This window comes from Lonchura striata, chromosome 1 (genome assembly GCF_046129695.1).
Source record: "Lonchura striata isolate bLonStr1 chromosome 1, bLonStr1.mat, whole genome shotgun sequence".
NCBI classification, from domain to species: Eukaryota; Metazoa; Chordata; class Aves; order Passeriformes; family Estrildidae; genus Lonchura; species Lonchura striata.
Genome location: NC_134603.1, coordinates 86,693,658 through 86,709,239, shown reverse-complemented (window position 1 = coordinate 86,709,239; position 15,582 = coordinate 86,693,658). Strand labels below are relative to the sequence as shown.

At 36.2% G+C, this 15,582-nt stretch overlaps 1 long non-coding RNA gene across 1 annotated transcript in view; it reads left to right on the top strand.

Annotated features, from left to right (window-relative positions):
* The window catches only part of LOC144248214 (uncharacterized), a 175,647-nt gene extending 170,445 nt beyond the window's left edge, over window positions 1-5,202 (top strand). The window contains exon 3 of the long non-coding RNA XR_013341601.1: window positions 5,146-5,202. This is a non-coding gene — a long non-coding RNA (uncharacterized LOC144248214). The remainder of the gene's footprint in view (window positions 1-5,145) is intronic.
* Window positions 5,203-15,582: the final 10,380 nt, after the last annotated feature.

Sequence of the window (15,582 nt, the reverse complement as noted above, 5' to 3'; positions counted from 1 at the left end):
TTTCAAACCTGCAGGCAAATACATGTTGACATATGGTGAAAACGTGTGGGCCCATCCCTGTGCTCCTGTAAACACAGGTCTAGGATTGCAGACAAGGGATGAGCTATACCCTTAAGGTGTTGGCTGACTTGTGTTAAGATATTCCTCTGAGAAGACTTAACTACAAACAAGGCTCAAAACATATTTTGGACATGCATGTCAAAAGACAGTGATTTGAGGGAGTTTGAATTCAAACTTTTTATTTTGATTTAGTCTTAATTTTTAATATCAGGTCATATAAAAGACCTTGTGGCCATGTCTTGGCGACATAGTAAGTAGGAATTAAACAATATTAGTCTACAAATTTGGCTAGCCTACAAACCCTCAACAGGATTTCAGTGCTCAAGGATCCTAAAACTCCACTGGTGCAACTAACATTTAAGTATTTCCACTGTAATTCTTTACATATGTGAAGACAAGCTCCTAGATCAAGATTGGCCAAACCTGAGTCAGTGCATACTTGCCTCTGTGTGTAGAGATAGTTCTCGTTGAGAAAATTTACATCTGAAAATATTTTCCTTTCTTTTATTCATTTAAATTGGAGATTTAGCTGAAGATGCCTTTTAATGCTTCTCCTGACTACTACATTCTTGGTAGAAGCATCTTTTACTCACAAAAAAGGTTTTTTTTCTTTTTGTGCAGAAGTGCTTGAGGGAGAGTTTTAATGGTAAATTTGCAGCATAAATGTGTATGGACGTCAGCTGCCTGCAAGGGATCTACTTCAGTAATCTCTAGGATTATGGGAACAGGTTGGCCACTCTTTGTAGCTTTCTAGGTAGTTGTGTGATCAAAGGAAAGCCCAAACTCTGTTCCTCCATTGAGTTGTAACAGATGAAGAGGGATGTACAAGCAAGCAACCAGGAAATTAATTACAAAACCTCCAGTTTGAAAAGACTCTTGTCTGAGTTTTTTACGGGGGTGTCTTCATCAGAAACCTCAGCATTTACCAGTTTTGAGCCCTCCAAGACCTAATTTTTATTCTGGCCCTATAGAAGTGAGGATAGTGCAAACCAAGCCTTAAGGGAGTTTTACAGTTTGGCTTTGTATAATCATAGAATAGGTCAGGCAGAAGTTGTCATCACTGATATTTCTTTCCAAGGGAGCAAACCAACAGGGAATTTGTCCCCAAACCTGAAAGTACACCCAATGCATTCAGCAATCTTTAAAAATGCATTGCTTGTTGCCCCTCACTAGTTAATTAATAGGAATGTCAGGCATTTCTGAAAAGACAGTGGGTGAGTTGTCAAATGTAACAAAGACAGAAAATAATTTCCAAAAAAAAAAAGGGAAGTCTATGTAAATTGTATTACTCATCCTCTTCTATACTAAACCATAGTTATGATAAATTTAAATTATTTTCCTGTGGAATTTTAAAATGAAATGTGATTCCCTTGTTCATTCTCTGGCAATATGCCCTGAAATATTCCATTAAGTGTTTTCAATTACATGCCAGTCCCAACAGGATCTCAGTAAGAGGTTTTAAAAAGATATCTTATCTAGTACATTATCTAATGTAGTTTGAATTCTATCAATGTTGCAATAAATAAAAATAAATTAAGTAATACAAAAAGGGTCTTGTAGCTTTGAATCAATAGACTAGGTAGAAGACACATATGTTCTCCTCTCCTAAAATAAAAGTTTCAGGACTCGGCACCAGAGCAAGTTTTTTTATCTCATTTCCACCACCCTGTATCAAAGTCTATTTCAGGAATAAAAACAAAATTAAACCAAAAACTACATTATTATTATTTCTGAAAGCATCAATGAGTGTATTTTTGAAACATACGGAGGTACATTTTCTTCATTATGACACAAACTACTGCTCAAAGGCTGATTTGGAAGTGGCTGCAGAGACATGCAACTAAGAGCATGCTTGAGTGCTTGGCCTTGCTTTGCAGCACCAGAGTAGAAAAGAGTGCACACACATATGTGCCCCTGTGTGCACATGCCCATGTGCTGGCCACTGGTGTGACACCAATGCAAGCTGGTCATGTTGCTTGTTCCAGATAATTCATTGGACAAGTTTATCCCATTCCTATAAACACTCGAGCAGGTATTTCATCTTACTGACATGAAGTCTCATATTTCAGCAAAGGAAGCCTCTTTATCGACGTAAACTGCTTTTTCATCTGATTCAAAACTGGTCATGATAACCACAGTGTTTAGCTTGATCACGTCTTTGGTTCCACTGATGTCTGGAATGGAGGTGTGGAAGAGGCCATGCAATTATGCAATTTCACTTGGCATTACTTCTGTTCTTTCACTTGATGGCTTGAACATTAAGCATCAGTAGGTATTCCCCTTATTTTTATTATTCCCATAGTACTCTGCGTAGGAATGGTGGGAGCAAACAAACCAATTCATTCTGAAATGGGACTAAATTGCTTGTAAATATAAATGTATGATGTGGTGATGCTAGGTATGTTGACTATACAGTAATTTCCTGGACCCATGACTTATATCTGTATCAGGATCTTAGGATCAATTTTCTCTCTTCTGTCTTTCTCATGGACTGCCTGTGATCCTTCTAAGTCAATCCTCATAACCCTCTGCCCTGGAAGCCCCTTAGCCTTCTTTGCACTGAGAAGCTGTGAAAAATCATCATTGTTTTCATATTTGATGACAGGCTGGCTGTTGGGAAATGAAGGTAAAGAAAGGAAAGCTCCATCACTGTCCAATTTGCTTTGTTGCAAGCTTCTTAGCTTTGTGTTGTATTTTAACAAAGATTTATAACTTGCTGACTGGCTAAGGCCCCAGGGTTGCTGGAAGGGTGGGAAGAGGGAACAAAAGCTGCTAATAAAAATGTAACATTACATTATGGTAATTAGCATGAAATGTGAAGATTTTTATAAATTGCTTATCTGTTTTAATTATTCTTGAGACATCTGTAATATTAATGCACAGATAAAGAACAGTTAATTGGAAAATAAATGAGATATCTAAATGTATTTTTCCACTCTGTGTATATAAAGGGGAGCCTGGATATTAAATGTTGAACTTCTAAATTCTTTTTGTTATATTGTAGAAATGTACAAATTAATCAAACATTTAGTATAGAAAACAAGCCTTAACAAATCCTAATTCTGATGGATTAACCAGTGAAAGAGTCCTAATACTGAGGAACCAGGACAGTTTGTTTCAATTTTTTAAAATAATTCCTTTGTCCCCACCATCAACAGCAAAATCAATCTCTAAGTAAGTTTTCCCTTCGTGACATTTCCTTTCCTTTTTTAGACCTTCCACAGACATGATTCTGCAATACAGACAACAGCATGTGTCAAGTATGAACAAAATGACTATAGGATGACAGTGTTTTCCGATTAAGTTATCCTGGGAGCTATTACAAAGCCAAACTATAGGTGTGTCCCTGATGTTTGCATATATTAATGTTATGTATATACATGCATATCTCATCTTTGAGGAATAAATGCGAAAACAATTACCCATGTGGGCAACCAAAGAGATAAAATTGAAAAGACATGAGGAGAATAAAACTCAAGAAATGTGGAAGATAGAGATAAACATCTTTAAATCAAAAGTAGGACTTAGAGTTTCTGCTCTGTTGGAGTTTCATGTTTATTAAAAGGATTTATCCTGGGATCATCAAGACTGAAGCCACTAGCTGTTCATTTCTCCTCCATTTATCTTATTGATTTCCAAGTTATGAGGATTACAAAATCCAGTCATGCAAACCCCCCTCTAAAGTGTTTTGCAGACTCCGTGAAAAATACATTCAGCAAACAACACAGAGTTCATTCTTTCTTTTCTCCTACTTCCAACCCTTCCTCTCTCTAATTTATTTTTTGCACTATAATGAGCCTACATCTAATGTTAATCAGGTTCATAAATGTGGTTTGTGAATATTTCTTTTTGTATTTATTATTTATTTGTTTTGATTTATTTTGGTTTTGTATTTTTTTGTTTTGGTTTTTGTTTGTTTTGCTTTTTTTTTTTGTTTTCTTTTTCCTGGTCAGGATTTGGAGGGTAATATAGAGAAAATTCTCAGAAAAGCAGAGGAATTAAGACCTAGATTTAGGTATATGCTGACATATGTGGAGCCCACTAACTGCAGGACATCTAATTGCCAATCACTCCAAGTGCAAGTTCTGCTTTTGGGCTGACATATCCCTAAATTTCATTTGAGAAAATCATAATCTTTCATGGGTCATTTTCAAGAAGCAGCCCTGTCACTGGTCTTAAATAACCAGTTATACATACCATATATGTATAGATACCATATTTTGAACTACTGATTTGACACTTGTTAATGTTAACACGTTTTTCCTGTGTTTTCTTATTTATGTCCCAGCTGTAACATGAAGAGTTGCCTTCAGTGAGACTAAGGTAGACTGCCCTCAGCATGCGTTGCTTATACAAGGCCCAATAAAACAATACATATGTTTACCTCTTGACACCAGCATGAGTTACAATGGTTTCACCCCGTTTCACACCTTGCTAGGAGGAGAAATGTGAGAGTACCAGCCAGGGCAGAGTGAGCTGGATGGGTTCACAGTGGGCTCATACCCGGCTTTTGTGGGGACAGAGAATCTTGCTTGGCCTTGGCGAGGAAGAACAGGGACGTGTGAAGAATTAGCTTGGAGAAGACTCACTCCTTTACTGCAAAATCAACAGCTGCCAGATGAAAAACATGATCTCTGGTGTTCAAACTTAGAATTTTATGGCATGGTGCCAATTTTATGTAGCAGGCATTTTGGATTTTATTGGTCAAGCACCAAGTTGTGGTTATTTAATTATCTGCTTATTTTCTTCTTTGCTTGATACAGGCACTTAAGTTGTAAACTAATCTGAGAGATGGGTTGAATGAGAGGTGCTGACCATGCCTTTAATTTCTAAATAATGAAAGATTTATGGTGGATACTAAAGTAGAATAATAAAACCATATTTACAGGCTTTTATATAGTGGATTTTCTTATTTCTATTATGCCTATTAAAACGTAATGAATGTGTTTTATATATGTTATTTGTGTAGTAACTTTTTTCATGTAACAAACGGCAAACTGCTTACAGGGATGATTCCCCCAAAATGAACTCTGGTAAAAAGAGTTACTAGTATTAAAAGTATATTAATTTACCTTAATTTTTCAGTGTTGTATGAAACGGGCCACTTTACATTCCAAGTAAGCATAATAAATCACCACACTTTGTAGAGGACTTGGAAATTATATGGAATGAATACACCTCTTTCTGGTTTTCTGCTACGTTTCTGCTTCGGGAGACCTCCTGAAGGTGAGATGCAAGTGTGACTAGCGCCCCATGACAGAAATGTAGTTTGATTAATGGCAAGGGGCTGCTTCAGACACCTGGGAGCCCATTTGGTAAGGTCCCTGTCTGTAGGTGAAAAGACATGATATGAGACCTTCTGTTTGGACTGCTCCCCTGCGCTGAGTTTTGCATAGGAAGAAAACAGACTGATAAAAGATGCCCACAAAAATCCCATGTGCATCTTGTTTCAGCCTGTGGATGGAGCCAACACACGGAGGCAATCTGGCTTCTCCCAGTCCACTTGACACTAGGGCTTGGCAAGTGGGCAGTGATCAAGGCAGCGGGGTAGAAGGAGAACCCCTCATCTGTGGTAGATTTGTATGCTGAATGCATTCATAGGCACCATTTTTCTGACAGATGAATGTGGTTTAAAAGGCAGTGAAAAATGGAAGACGCTGTATGTACAGACCTATGCAGTAGGGGAGATACACTTTAAATATTGCTATTAATTTATATCCAAAGCATCTGAGCAAGAAAACAAAATTAAGATTGCAATTTAATGAAATAGTGATAGATGCATTACCTAGCTAGATATTTAAATAAAAAACATAAATTAGTGGGAGATTTGAGTAGTGGCTTATGAAAGTCTATCCTTCCTTTTCTCCATGTGACTACTTTTGGTTTGCCTGTCTGCCTTTTTGCAGGGTTAGCCTAATTATTTTTATCCCCAAGTGTAAAATATTGTAAATGCACACAGAGGATGCAGCACAAGCCATGTGTGTATGCTTGCTTGCGCATAGAAATGTACATGAATTCACTCGTATACATATGTATGAACTCTTTATTTTTGTGTTTATGTAGATACAAATACACATGGCCTCAGTATATCCAATATCTTAAGCCACTCAAGATTTAATTTAAGCACACATATTTTCCAGAATGATTCCTTCAGCTATCAGCCACAGCAGTAAGCCTTCTTCTCCCTGCACTGTTCTGATAAAGCTGCCCTGCCATCACTGACATGAAATCTCAGCAAGCTGATGGTTAGATCTTGTTTCAGATATGCATTTTGATGAGCCTTCAGTACAAATCCAATCTGGGTTGCAAGCTAGCTGATGCATGGCTGGCCTTCTGTTCCTTATTTAACAGAACCATATTTTCCTTATTCCATATACTGAATTCTGTTTAAGGATCTCTGTTCAGACTAAATTTGAAAACAAAATATACTTCAGCTGATATGAGTAATCTGTACACAAAAGCAAGTGAAAAGAGAGAGCGGCACACGTTTTCGGCCATAATTTAGTACACAGATGGTAACGATAGGAGGTGTTGGTTGCAAGAAATGAGTTGTTCAGGAAGATTCGCTCAGCTGAATTTTGATTTTCTTTCCAGCAGACCTCCTCACTCGGTATTGTTTATGCAAATATACCCTCTTTTCAAAAAGCGTCTGGCTTCAGAAAAGGCCTGGCAGTGGAGCACAAAAGCGAAGTTGTACAGCAGCTACCAGACCTGAAAAGACAGGCTGAATGGAGCAATGGATGCAATATGCAGTCGGCCAGACAAACAGAAGAACCATTCTTTTCTGGGTACCAGTGGTGTGTGGAGAAGGCAGCCTATCCCAGAGGGAGGAAGAAAAGGCCTTGAGATGGGGGTAACTGCCCTGATCCTATAGAAAAAAATAAAAGGCTAAAGGGACTAGAGCCAAGCATTATAGATGCAACTACAGTTAAGACATAAAACTGTTTTTACCCACTTTTAGGACCTCTTGTGGCACTGCTAACTTTGCCAAGACAAAGCAATTGGAAATTTATGTTCCTTGTAAGTAGGAAACATGACAATGAAAAAAGTAGAACAAATTTTTACAATACAGTGACTTTCTAACCCCTAGGAAAGAATTAAGACATTTTGCTGTTAGCTTTAGCAGATAAGTTCACTGGAAAATATTTTTCTAACAGCAAAAATTTAGTTGAGATGAATTCTCTGTACAGCACTGCAAATACATGCTGTCACATATGGGCAGAGAGAGTGAGGGAGCACTAGTACAAGGATGCTGAATTGCACAATATGCACATAATAGGAAATACTGGTTTCTTAATATTATAAACATATATATGCACTTCTCATCCATGTTTTATTTCTTCTTTTGATCTAAAAGCTTGGTATAACCCAACCGTTATACAATGAAAAACCATGTAATTATATATGACACTATAACTTCAGCATTACCTTCTTATTTGATAAAAACACTACTGCTAGTGTTCACTGTCTTTGAAAATCTCCTTAAATATTTGAGCTAATGTTTCAGAACACATACCTGCCACCAAGATTTTAAGCAAAAATATGTTAGTTTTCTAATAAATTCACATATTGTATATATTTTTTCAAGTGTTGCATATAAGTTCAGCAGGTATGTTTAGCACACGAAACACGTGCACCCTCAGAAACTTCCAGTATCATGTATGCCAACTGCAAATTCATCTGCAGCTGTACTTACCTATTTGATTTGGTGTTTTCAAAGGTTTTCATATGTTATGAAAAAACCATCAGCTCTATTAAGTGAAATTTTTGTGTCAGGTAATTTCTATACTTAATATATGAATAATGTATTTTTAATTTCAGTATTTATGGATGCTTGTCTTTTAAATGAAAGAGTAAGTCTAGAATAGTTGTTTTAAAGGCCAGTCAGAGATAGCATGAACAGCACAGACAAAGCATCTGGAACTGCAGTTTTGCAAAATCTGGTCATTAATTCAACCATATATCTCATTCTTTTTATGCCAGCAAATCTGAAAACAGAGTACAAGAGAGAATGGCATCATCTGCATTTCAGTGGCCTGCCTTCCATATAAAAGCTATCTTCTTATCTCTCCTTTTTGTCCCCTTACAAGAAGTGTAGCAGAGACAAGGCTTTTTTTGGAGGGTTTTGGTGTGAGAGTGGAGGGTTTTAGAGTGAGGGGTTATTTGCCATCTGCCATCACCCTGTAGTTTGCATATCAATAAAAATATTAATAAACTAATTTCAAGCATACATGATACAGTTAATGTGGAAGGTACATTGTTAGGGGAGAAATAGTATATTCTTATCAGTGGTTTTAAACAGCTATTCATCATTTCTAAAGGGCAATTATTTGGAATCTATTAAGCTAGAATTCATAATACCCCTGCATGCTGAATTTTAAATAGAAATCTGTATTTAGATGAAGGAATACATTAGTATAAGTCATTATAACACTGAAAATTCACGACTTGTTCATTTTTGTCTTTTTTTTTCTTTTCTTTTTCAGAGAATATGAAGTATCAATGATCTGAACATGTAAAGAAAACTTCCCAGTGCATCCTTTCATGGGGAAGTTTGGATAACAGCATGTTTAACCCTGTATTCACTTTGTCTCAGATGTTGCAAAGTGCTGCCAAGAAAATAAACTATCCAAGGAAAAATATTTCAGTGGGCATACAGAAGATAAAAAGCTAGCTAGCTAGCCAGACAGATAGATAGATGGATGCATCTGGATCTAGCTGACAGGCAGATATGATAAAGGACTTGGTTTCAAAATGTTTCCTTGAGATATGAATAAAACCCATCAAAGGGCAGGGACAGGGAACAGATATTTCTTGTAAATTTTTTTCTAGTGAGTAGCTCATTTTATTGTGCTGCTTATGCAAAATTGTTTTTATGAAGCTGATTATCAATGAACAAAAAAAATTGACTAAAAATAGAATAGAAATTTGTAACAGGACTGGAGAATAGAAAGTGTTTATCATTTCAGTGAATGGTAATGAATCAGAAGGCCCACAAACAAGTACAGCAAGGCAAAAATACATGTCCCAGTAGAGATAAATAGATAAACTAAAAATCACCATCTCATACTGCACATATTTTTACAGTAAATCTAATTTGAAGATAGGAAAGCACAGCATATGAGTAACTTACATCTGCTCTGGAAATGTGTGAGCACCATTTACTCCAGCAAATGCACTGTTAAACATCACAGGGAGATGTTGAACACACACGTGCACACCTTATGATGGTGCACAAGCACACATGAGTGTGCACGCACACATCTTTACACCAAGAAATCCTCTGTAAAGAGACTCAGTTTGTTAACCAATAGCATGAGAACATGAACTTCATATATGCTGCTTTTTAGGATGCTGCGACTGGTTAATGTGGAGCCACTATAAAATGACTGTGTGGAAGGAAATGTCATGCTTCAGCCTGATTCTTCCTTATATTTGCAAGGATGATGTTAGCATTCTGTTTCTGTAAAAATAGAAAGAAATTACAAGCAAACAGGGAGGTATTACATAGGATTTCTGGTTCTTGTTGCAACACTGTGGATGGGTGGAGAGGACAGATGATGCATATTTCATGTTGTGGGTGGTCACCATCCTCCACAGACCTACAAGGAGAGATCAGCTTCTCCACAGGACCAAGAAATTGCAAGCCTTTGGACTGTTTTAGTGCAGAGGGTGGAATGGGCTGAAACAGAGGAGAATAATTTATTTTCCCTGAGAAAACCAAGCCTTTAATTTATTACAAAGTTGGGTTTTTTATTGCCTTGTTAATATAGCTCTTCATTATGGCTTTAGAGAGAGAGAGACTTGTCATTTGTCCTCTGTGATTTTGGGTTAGGCAGAGTGTGCTAGACATGCAAGAATGCATTTTTGTAACAAAGAACTTTCATAAATTGATTTTTCTGTGCCATGGTCTATGTTCCTTTTCAACATAGGAGGCAGAAGGTCACAGATGTATGATTTGTTTGTGCAGATCTTGGTTAGCAGTCTTACCAGAGCATTCATAAACTAGAGTTCAGATAAAGTAGATCTCACTAGGTCAAACTCCCACAGCTGAGTTTGCACTAGGTTTAGCCACCTGCTCTCCTGTTAGTGATATCATTACGAGTGCTTACATAATCACATGATGAAAGATATGATTTGTATACTGAGAAACTGGCATGAATCTAGCAGAAATGGTCCTAGAAGTATTTTATGTGACATGAACCAGCTGCCACAGTTTGGCAATATTGGAACTTTTTCAGTTTGATCACTGTAATGGGCAGATGTGGATTAATAATCATGGCAAACTCAAAATAATCTGACTACATCTAAATTGCAACAAAACAAATTTAGGTTTAAATTTTTTATGTAATGTATGTCCCATGTTTAAGAGAAAACACACAGAAACAGTGGGCCTGTGAGTCCTTTCTCCTTGTGCAATCCCACTTCAGGACAGACATGGTTGAGGTGATGTGTGATAATGGGGAAACTCAAGAAAGTTTTTTGGATATATGTGTATGATTTAAACCTGATGCAAAATCCCTATTTAGTTTTCAGCATGGCTTCTTTGGGCATCTACTCACTTGCTGAAAGGAAGTCAATTTTAAATAATGTCAAGTTAATCCAAAACACATTTTTTGGCACAGCAGCAGTTGCAGCAGTTTTAAAAAAATGGAGCTTTAGTTAAACAGACAGAAAGAGAAAGAAGCTTTAGAGTCTTTGGTCTAACTGAAATCTCTAGGAGCCAAGCAACAAGATATTGAATAAGGTGATTAAATTATTGTGGGTGAAAAACTACTGAAAGAGCTGCATGCTCCTGCAAAAGCAACAAAGTATGTGCTCAGCCTGAGAGCACAAGAAAAATCTTTGTCTAAATGAAATTATTCATGTGGCTTAAAGTTAGGCCTGTGCACAAGAAGCACTTGCAGAATTTGGTGCAGAGTGCTTACCCCTTTACAAAATCAAATCTGGCATGAGTGACTTGATATCAGGTCATTATCATTAGTAGCTCTCAGTCCCAATTAGGAAACTTATACAGCGAACAGTTTGGATTGCAAAATGATTTACGCTCATATTTTAAATGCAAACTTGAAGCACATCCAAAAATCCATTAATGTTCTCCATTAATTGCCATCTTGTTAAGTTTAATACATTAATGACTTCTCTGTCTTGTGCAGTGTTCTGCATATCAGAGAGAATATCACCACAGAACCATCTTACCCTGTCAGTGATACAAGCTGAGAAATGAATTGTTACTGACTCTAAATTTAGGTATCAGGAGAGGATATGCTGAGCAAGTGAAAACACAGAAGTAAAATGACATGCCATGGCTTTATGGACATGAAGCAGCAAGCAATCACAGCTTAACAGACGCAAGTTAGCTGGGGAATAGACAGAGGTCCTGCACTCACTCATTATTTGCCTGAAGATCAAGGATCTAAATACATCTGATCTAACAAAACAAATGATCAACAGAATTTGAAGACCAGAAAAAAAATCAAGAAATCTCTCTGTACCAAAAAGGTGCTTCGGATGGTAAAAGGCACATCTACTTGTATTAAGTGGTAAAGAGTCAAAGGAATGGACTCCCAGTAGCGGAAGATAATAAAATAAAATGTTTTCTTCCTTCCCATGTATTTTTATTTCAGCTCCAGCTAAATTTATGTATGCATATATGCAATTTTTTTTTCACAGAGAAAAAAGTCATCTTCATTATGACACAGTTGAGAGATATTGGTTTTCTCTGGACTTTACCTGATTTCACACAAGAGTCCCTGCTCATACAAGATCACATAATGCAGTGGGCTGGTGAGTGACAGAGGCTGTTCCCTTCCAACAACAAAATCTGTAGCAGCTGTACTGTGCAGGAAAGGAACTCACTTCCTCCCCTTCCTGGTCTTGGGACTGTGTTTCTAGAGAGTTCCTCAAAAGGATTTTATGTGTGGCAGAGATGTATAACTCTACTTAAATTCAGGGAGGTGCCAAGTTTTACTAAGCAATCCCCTGCTTCCCTCCTCCTCTAAACCCAAGAAACCTGACAGGCTGTATTCTTAATGGTGCTATCTCTCAAACCTGAAGCCATGCTGTAATTAATACATTAAGTACTTGAAAAGATTATTGATTTTTTTTTTTTTAATTGGTGTATAAACGGCTGTTAAAATATTTTCAGTGTCTGGGTCTTTATTGTTGCATAATCATGATAAGGTGGTTTTTATTGATTGTAAAAAAAACATAAGTCTTCCTGAAATTTACAGTGAAGAGTATAATTCAGCATAGAGTTTTCTGCTGCTCATGGAATTTTAAGAATCAATAACATCTTATATTATTGCTAGAGTGCATACTGGCATTTACTGTTTGCCACAGCAAAGATATTTGGCAGAATAGTGAAGGATACTCAGGTAATTTTCCTTTAAACTTTTGGTTTTCTTATGGAAATCCTTTGGGAGGATCATGGGAAAAATTACTCTGTACATTTCTTTTTTGTTGAAAAACGTAATTTATTTGTCAGAGGAAAAAAAGCCAACCAAACAACAAAACAACCACCAACATAAAGAATAACAAACTTTTGGTAACAAGAATGAATACTTGAATACTACCCCTATACTGCAATGAATTTACCTATGTGTATTGGATATTATTACACTGGAAGGAACAGACATATCTTTTTTCATTACCACTGCTGGCTTAATTAGTGAAAATGTGCCCACATTCCTCTTGTGAAGGCAATACACAGGTAATTGTGTCTGTAATTGACATCGGTGTGAATTTTGCAAGTATCTTCACAAAGACAAGAATAGGATAATATTGTGTGGTAAAAAATACCTTCTTTCTGATCTGACATAGACTTCAATTTACACCCTTTGAGTGAAAGTGGATGACTCTGCTATGTTTTCCAGATAGCAAATATTTACATGGTTTTATTATGCTAAACCCTGCATTCAAATCATCTTGTCAAGTGGTTCATCTGCACAATAGGTCCAGTGTGTTTGACATGCACTGTTCTTAATGGGAATGAGCATATTGTTTCCACACCATAAGCCATGGTGGGGTACATATGTTGTAGACAAACCAGATTTTTTCTTTTTCCCATAAGTTCCCGGGACCTGTTTTCCCCTAGGAAATCTCAGATGGAAATCTGGGAGCTCAATCCCATATTAACAGAGGATAATTCACAGCAATTTATGGCTACTTCTTTAAAATTAATTTTCATAGCACCAGTACAAAGGAACTTCTTCCCTTGTTACAGATTGGGCTGGATAGTTTGTTTAGCTACTGAAATGAGGGTAAAGAATATCCATCCTTTGGGAAACTGAAGCAAAGGTTGGGGTTGGGTCAATGTCTTTTTAAATACAGGCAGAAAGATATATAATCCAAATTTCTATTTAGCAGAATGGATCATGATAGTGTCAATAGATAAACACCATCTTGGTCTGTTTCATTACCATGGACTTCTTCATTTTTAAGAGTATTTGTACTTCTATGTGCTTCCTCTAAAGAAGGTGAATAGAGTTTTCAAGTAGCAATTGTAGTCATTGAAAAGGAAAAAGACCAGACCATTCTTTACACTATATAAGAAAACAAGGAGTTTTGACTTATTACTGGGTAGGAGACACTTGAAATTTTCATGAAAAGCTGTTTGAAAAAAAGAACAAAGGAAAATAGATGAAAATCCCACATTATTAACTAATATAATAATATAAATTTCAGCACACAGCATGCACAACAGATAGTAATGGTTTATTGTTACTGTGAATTAATAGCATTGTCACAATGGATAACATCACATACTCTGGCTATTTGAGTGATAAGAAACCCATTAGGTTTTCACAGTAACAGAGTAGCTTTAAAATTAAAAAAGCAAAGAAAACAACACAAGCAAAAAAGCTTCCCAATCAACAAACAAACCAACTAAACAAGTAAAACCAAAAACAATCAAAACAGAAAAACAAAATCCACCACTGTCAAGTTAAATTCTTTCTTAGGTGGAGAGCAGTGTAACCCTGGCCTACCCCGGTAGCAGCAGGAGTTCTCATATGGTATTGCTTGTTTGGAGGAGATACATGCTTTGCATGCACATCAAAGTGTATTTTAATCCTTCTAACTGAATTTAAGGTGCATACTAATAACCAAACTCATCACCTTCTTTGCACTTGATATTTTCTGCAGAAGGAAGACTAGCTCGTGCAGTATTTCCTCCATTCTGAATAAAATAAAAATCCACAGCACCACTCCTTAGGCTTTAGCTTCTCATCTGTACCTATAGAACATATCATGATTTTGTTTGACTTCCCTCCTCACCTCCAAAACAGGCTTTCTAAATCTTTGTCTACAATAATAGACACCATTTTTCAAAGATAAAGATATTTTTTAAAATAATATCAAAATATTGTTTTTCAAGGAATAGCCTAAATTTCTCTTCACCACTTACAAGTTGATGAGACAAGCTTTGTTAATTTAAATAAATTTAGACAACTAAGGGATTTGTAATCTCCCAGATTTGTAGTGTTCATGGATTCTTCTGGGAGAAAAAGGATTTTTCACTTTCTTTTAGGGAAAAAAAAAAAAAAGAAAAATTAACATTTTCTGGTAAACTGCCTATTGAAATTAAACATTAATTACTACTTTAGGAAGATGAGAGGGACTTAAACTAATATACTTATTCCATAAGAGTAATACTTGACATAGTTATTATATGAATAATTATAAACACTTTCAAACAATAAAAAAAAATATTCAGCATTACAGCTATAAATTCAGCATTATATTGCTGTACAGAAAGGCTTCCTAGGGGGATTACATTTTTTGTCTGTTGTATCTTTCACATACACTTCATTAAAATAGAGAAAATACCTGTATTTTCTGAATACATTTGGCATACTGACATAAGAGTGAGAAATTCAGGAGCTGTACAGCTCTAGGTGGCATATAAACAGGATTTACTGTTAAACTTCATCTACAAATCCCACATATTAAAAAGTGTCTTGGAATACTACTATGATATCATCATGGTTTTGCTGTAGAGGCTGTGGAATCTCCATCCTTGGATAATTTCAAAGCTCAGCTGAGAAAAGCCCTGAGCAACCTACTCTAAAGACAGCCCTGCACAGAGCAGGGGGCTGGGCTGGCTGATACTGAGTTCCCTTCCATCTTCATTTATCCTATTATTCACTGACAACTTAACATAATAAAATATTAACAAACAACTGTAAACTCAGTATCTAAATCTACAATATAAAAGAACTGCAAACATCCAATTCTGTAGGTAGTGAAATACAATATCTCTTTAAAAATGTTGTAATTATAGAATCATTTTGATGGATTGAAGTGGATAAAGAGTAATATCAGTTTACATATTTCTAAAAGAGAGCTCACTGTTCTCATTGACAGAAAATATTTTAAGAAAACTTCCTAAGCCATGTACCCCAGTCTTCTCCTTTATCTATAGCAGACCTCAAAGTTGTTTTTTTCTGTCCATTTCATTGATTTTCTTTCCTAAACCTTAGACCTCTAATTTACACCCTTTTTTTAATTATGAATTTGATC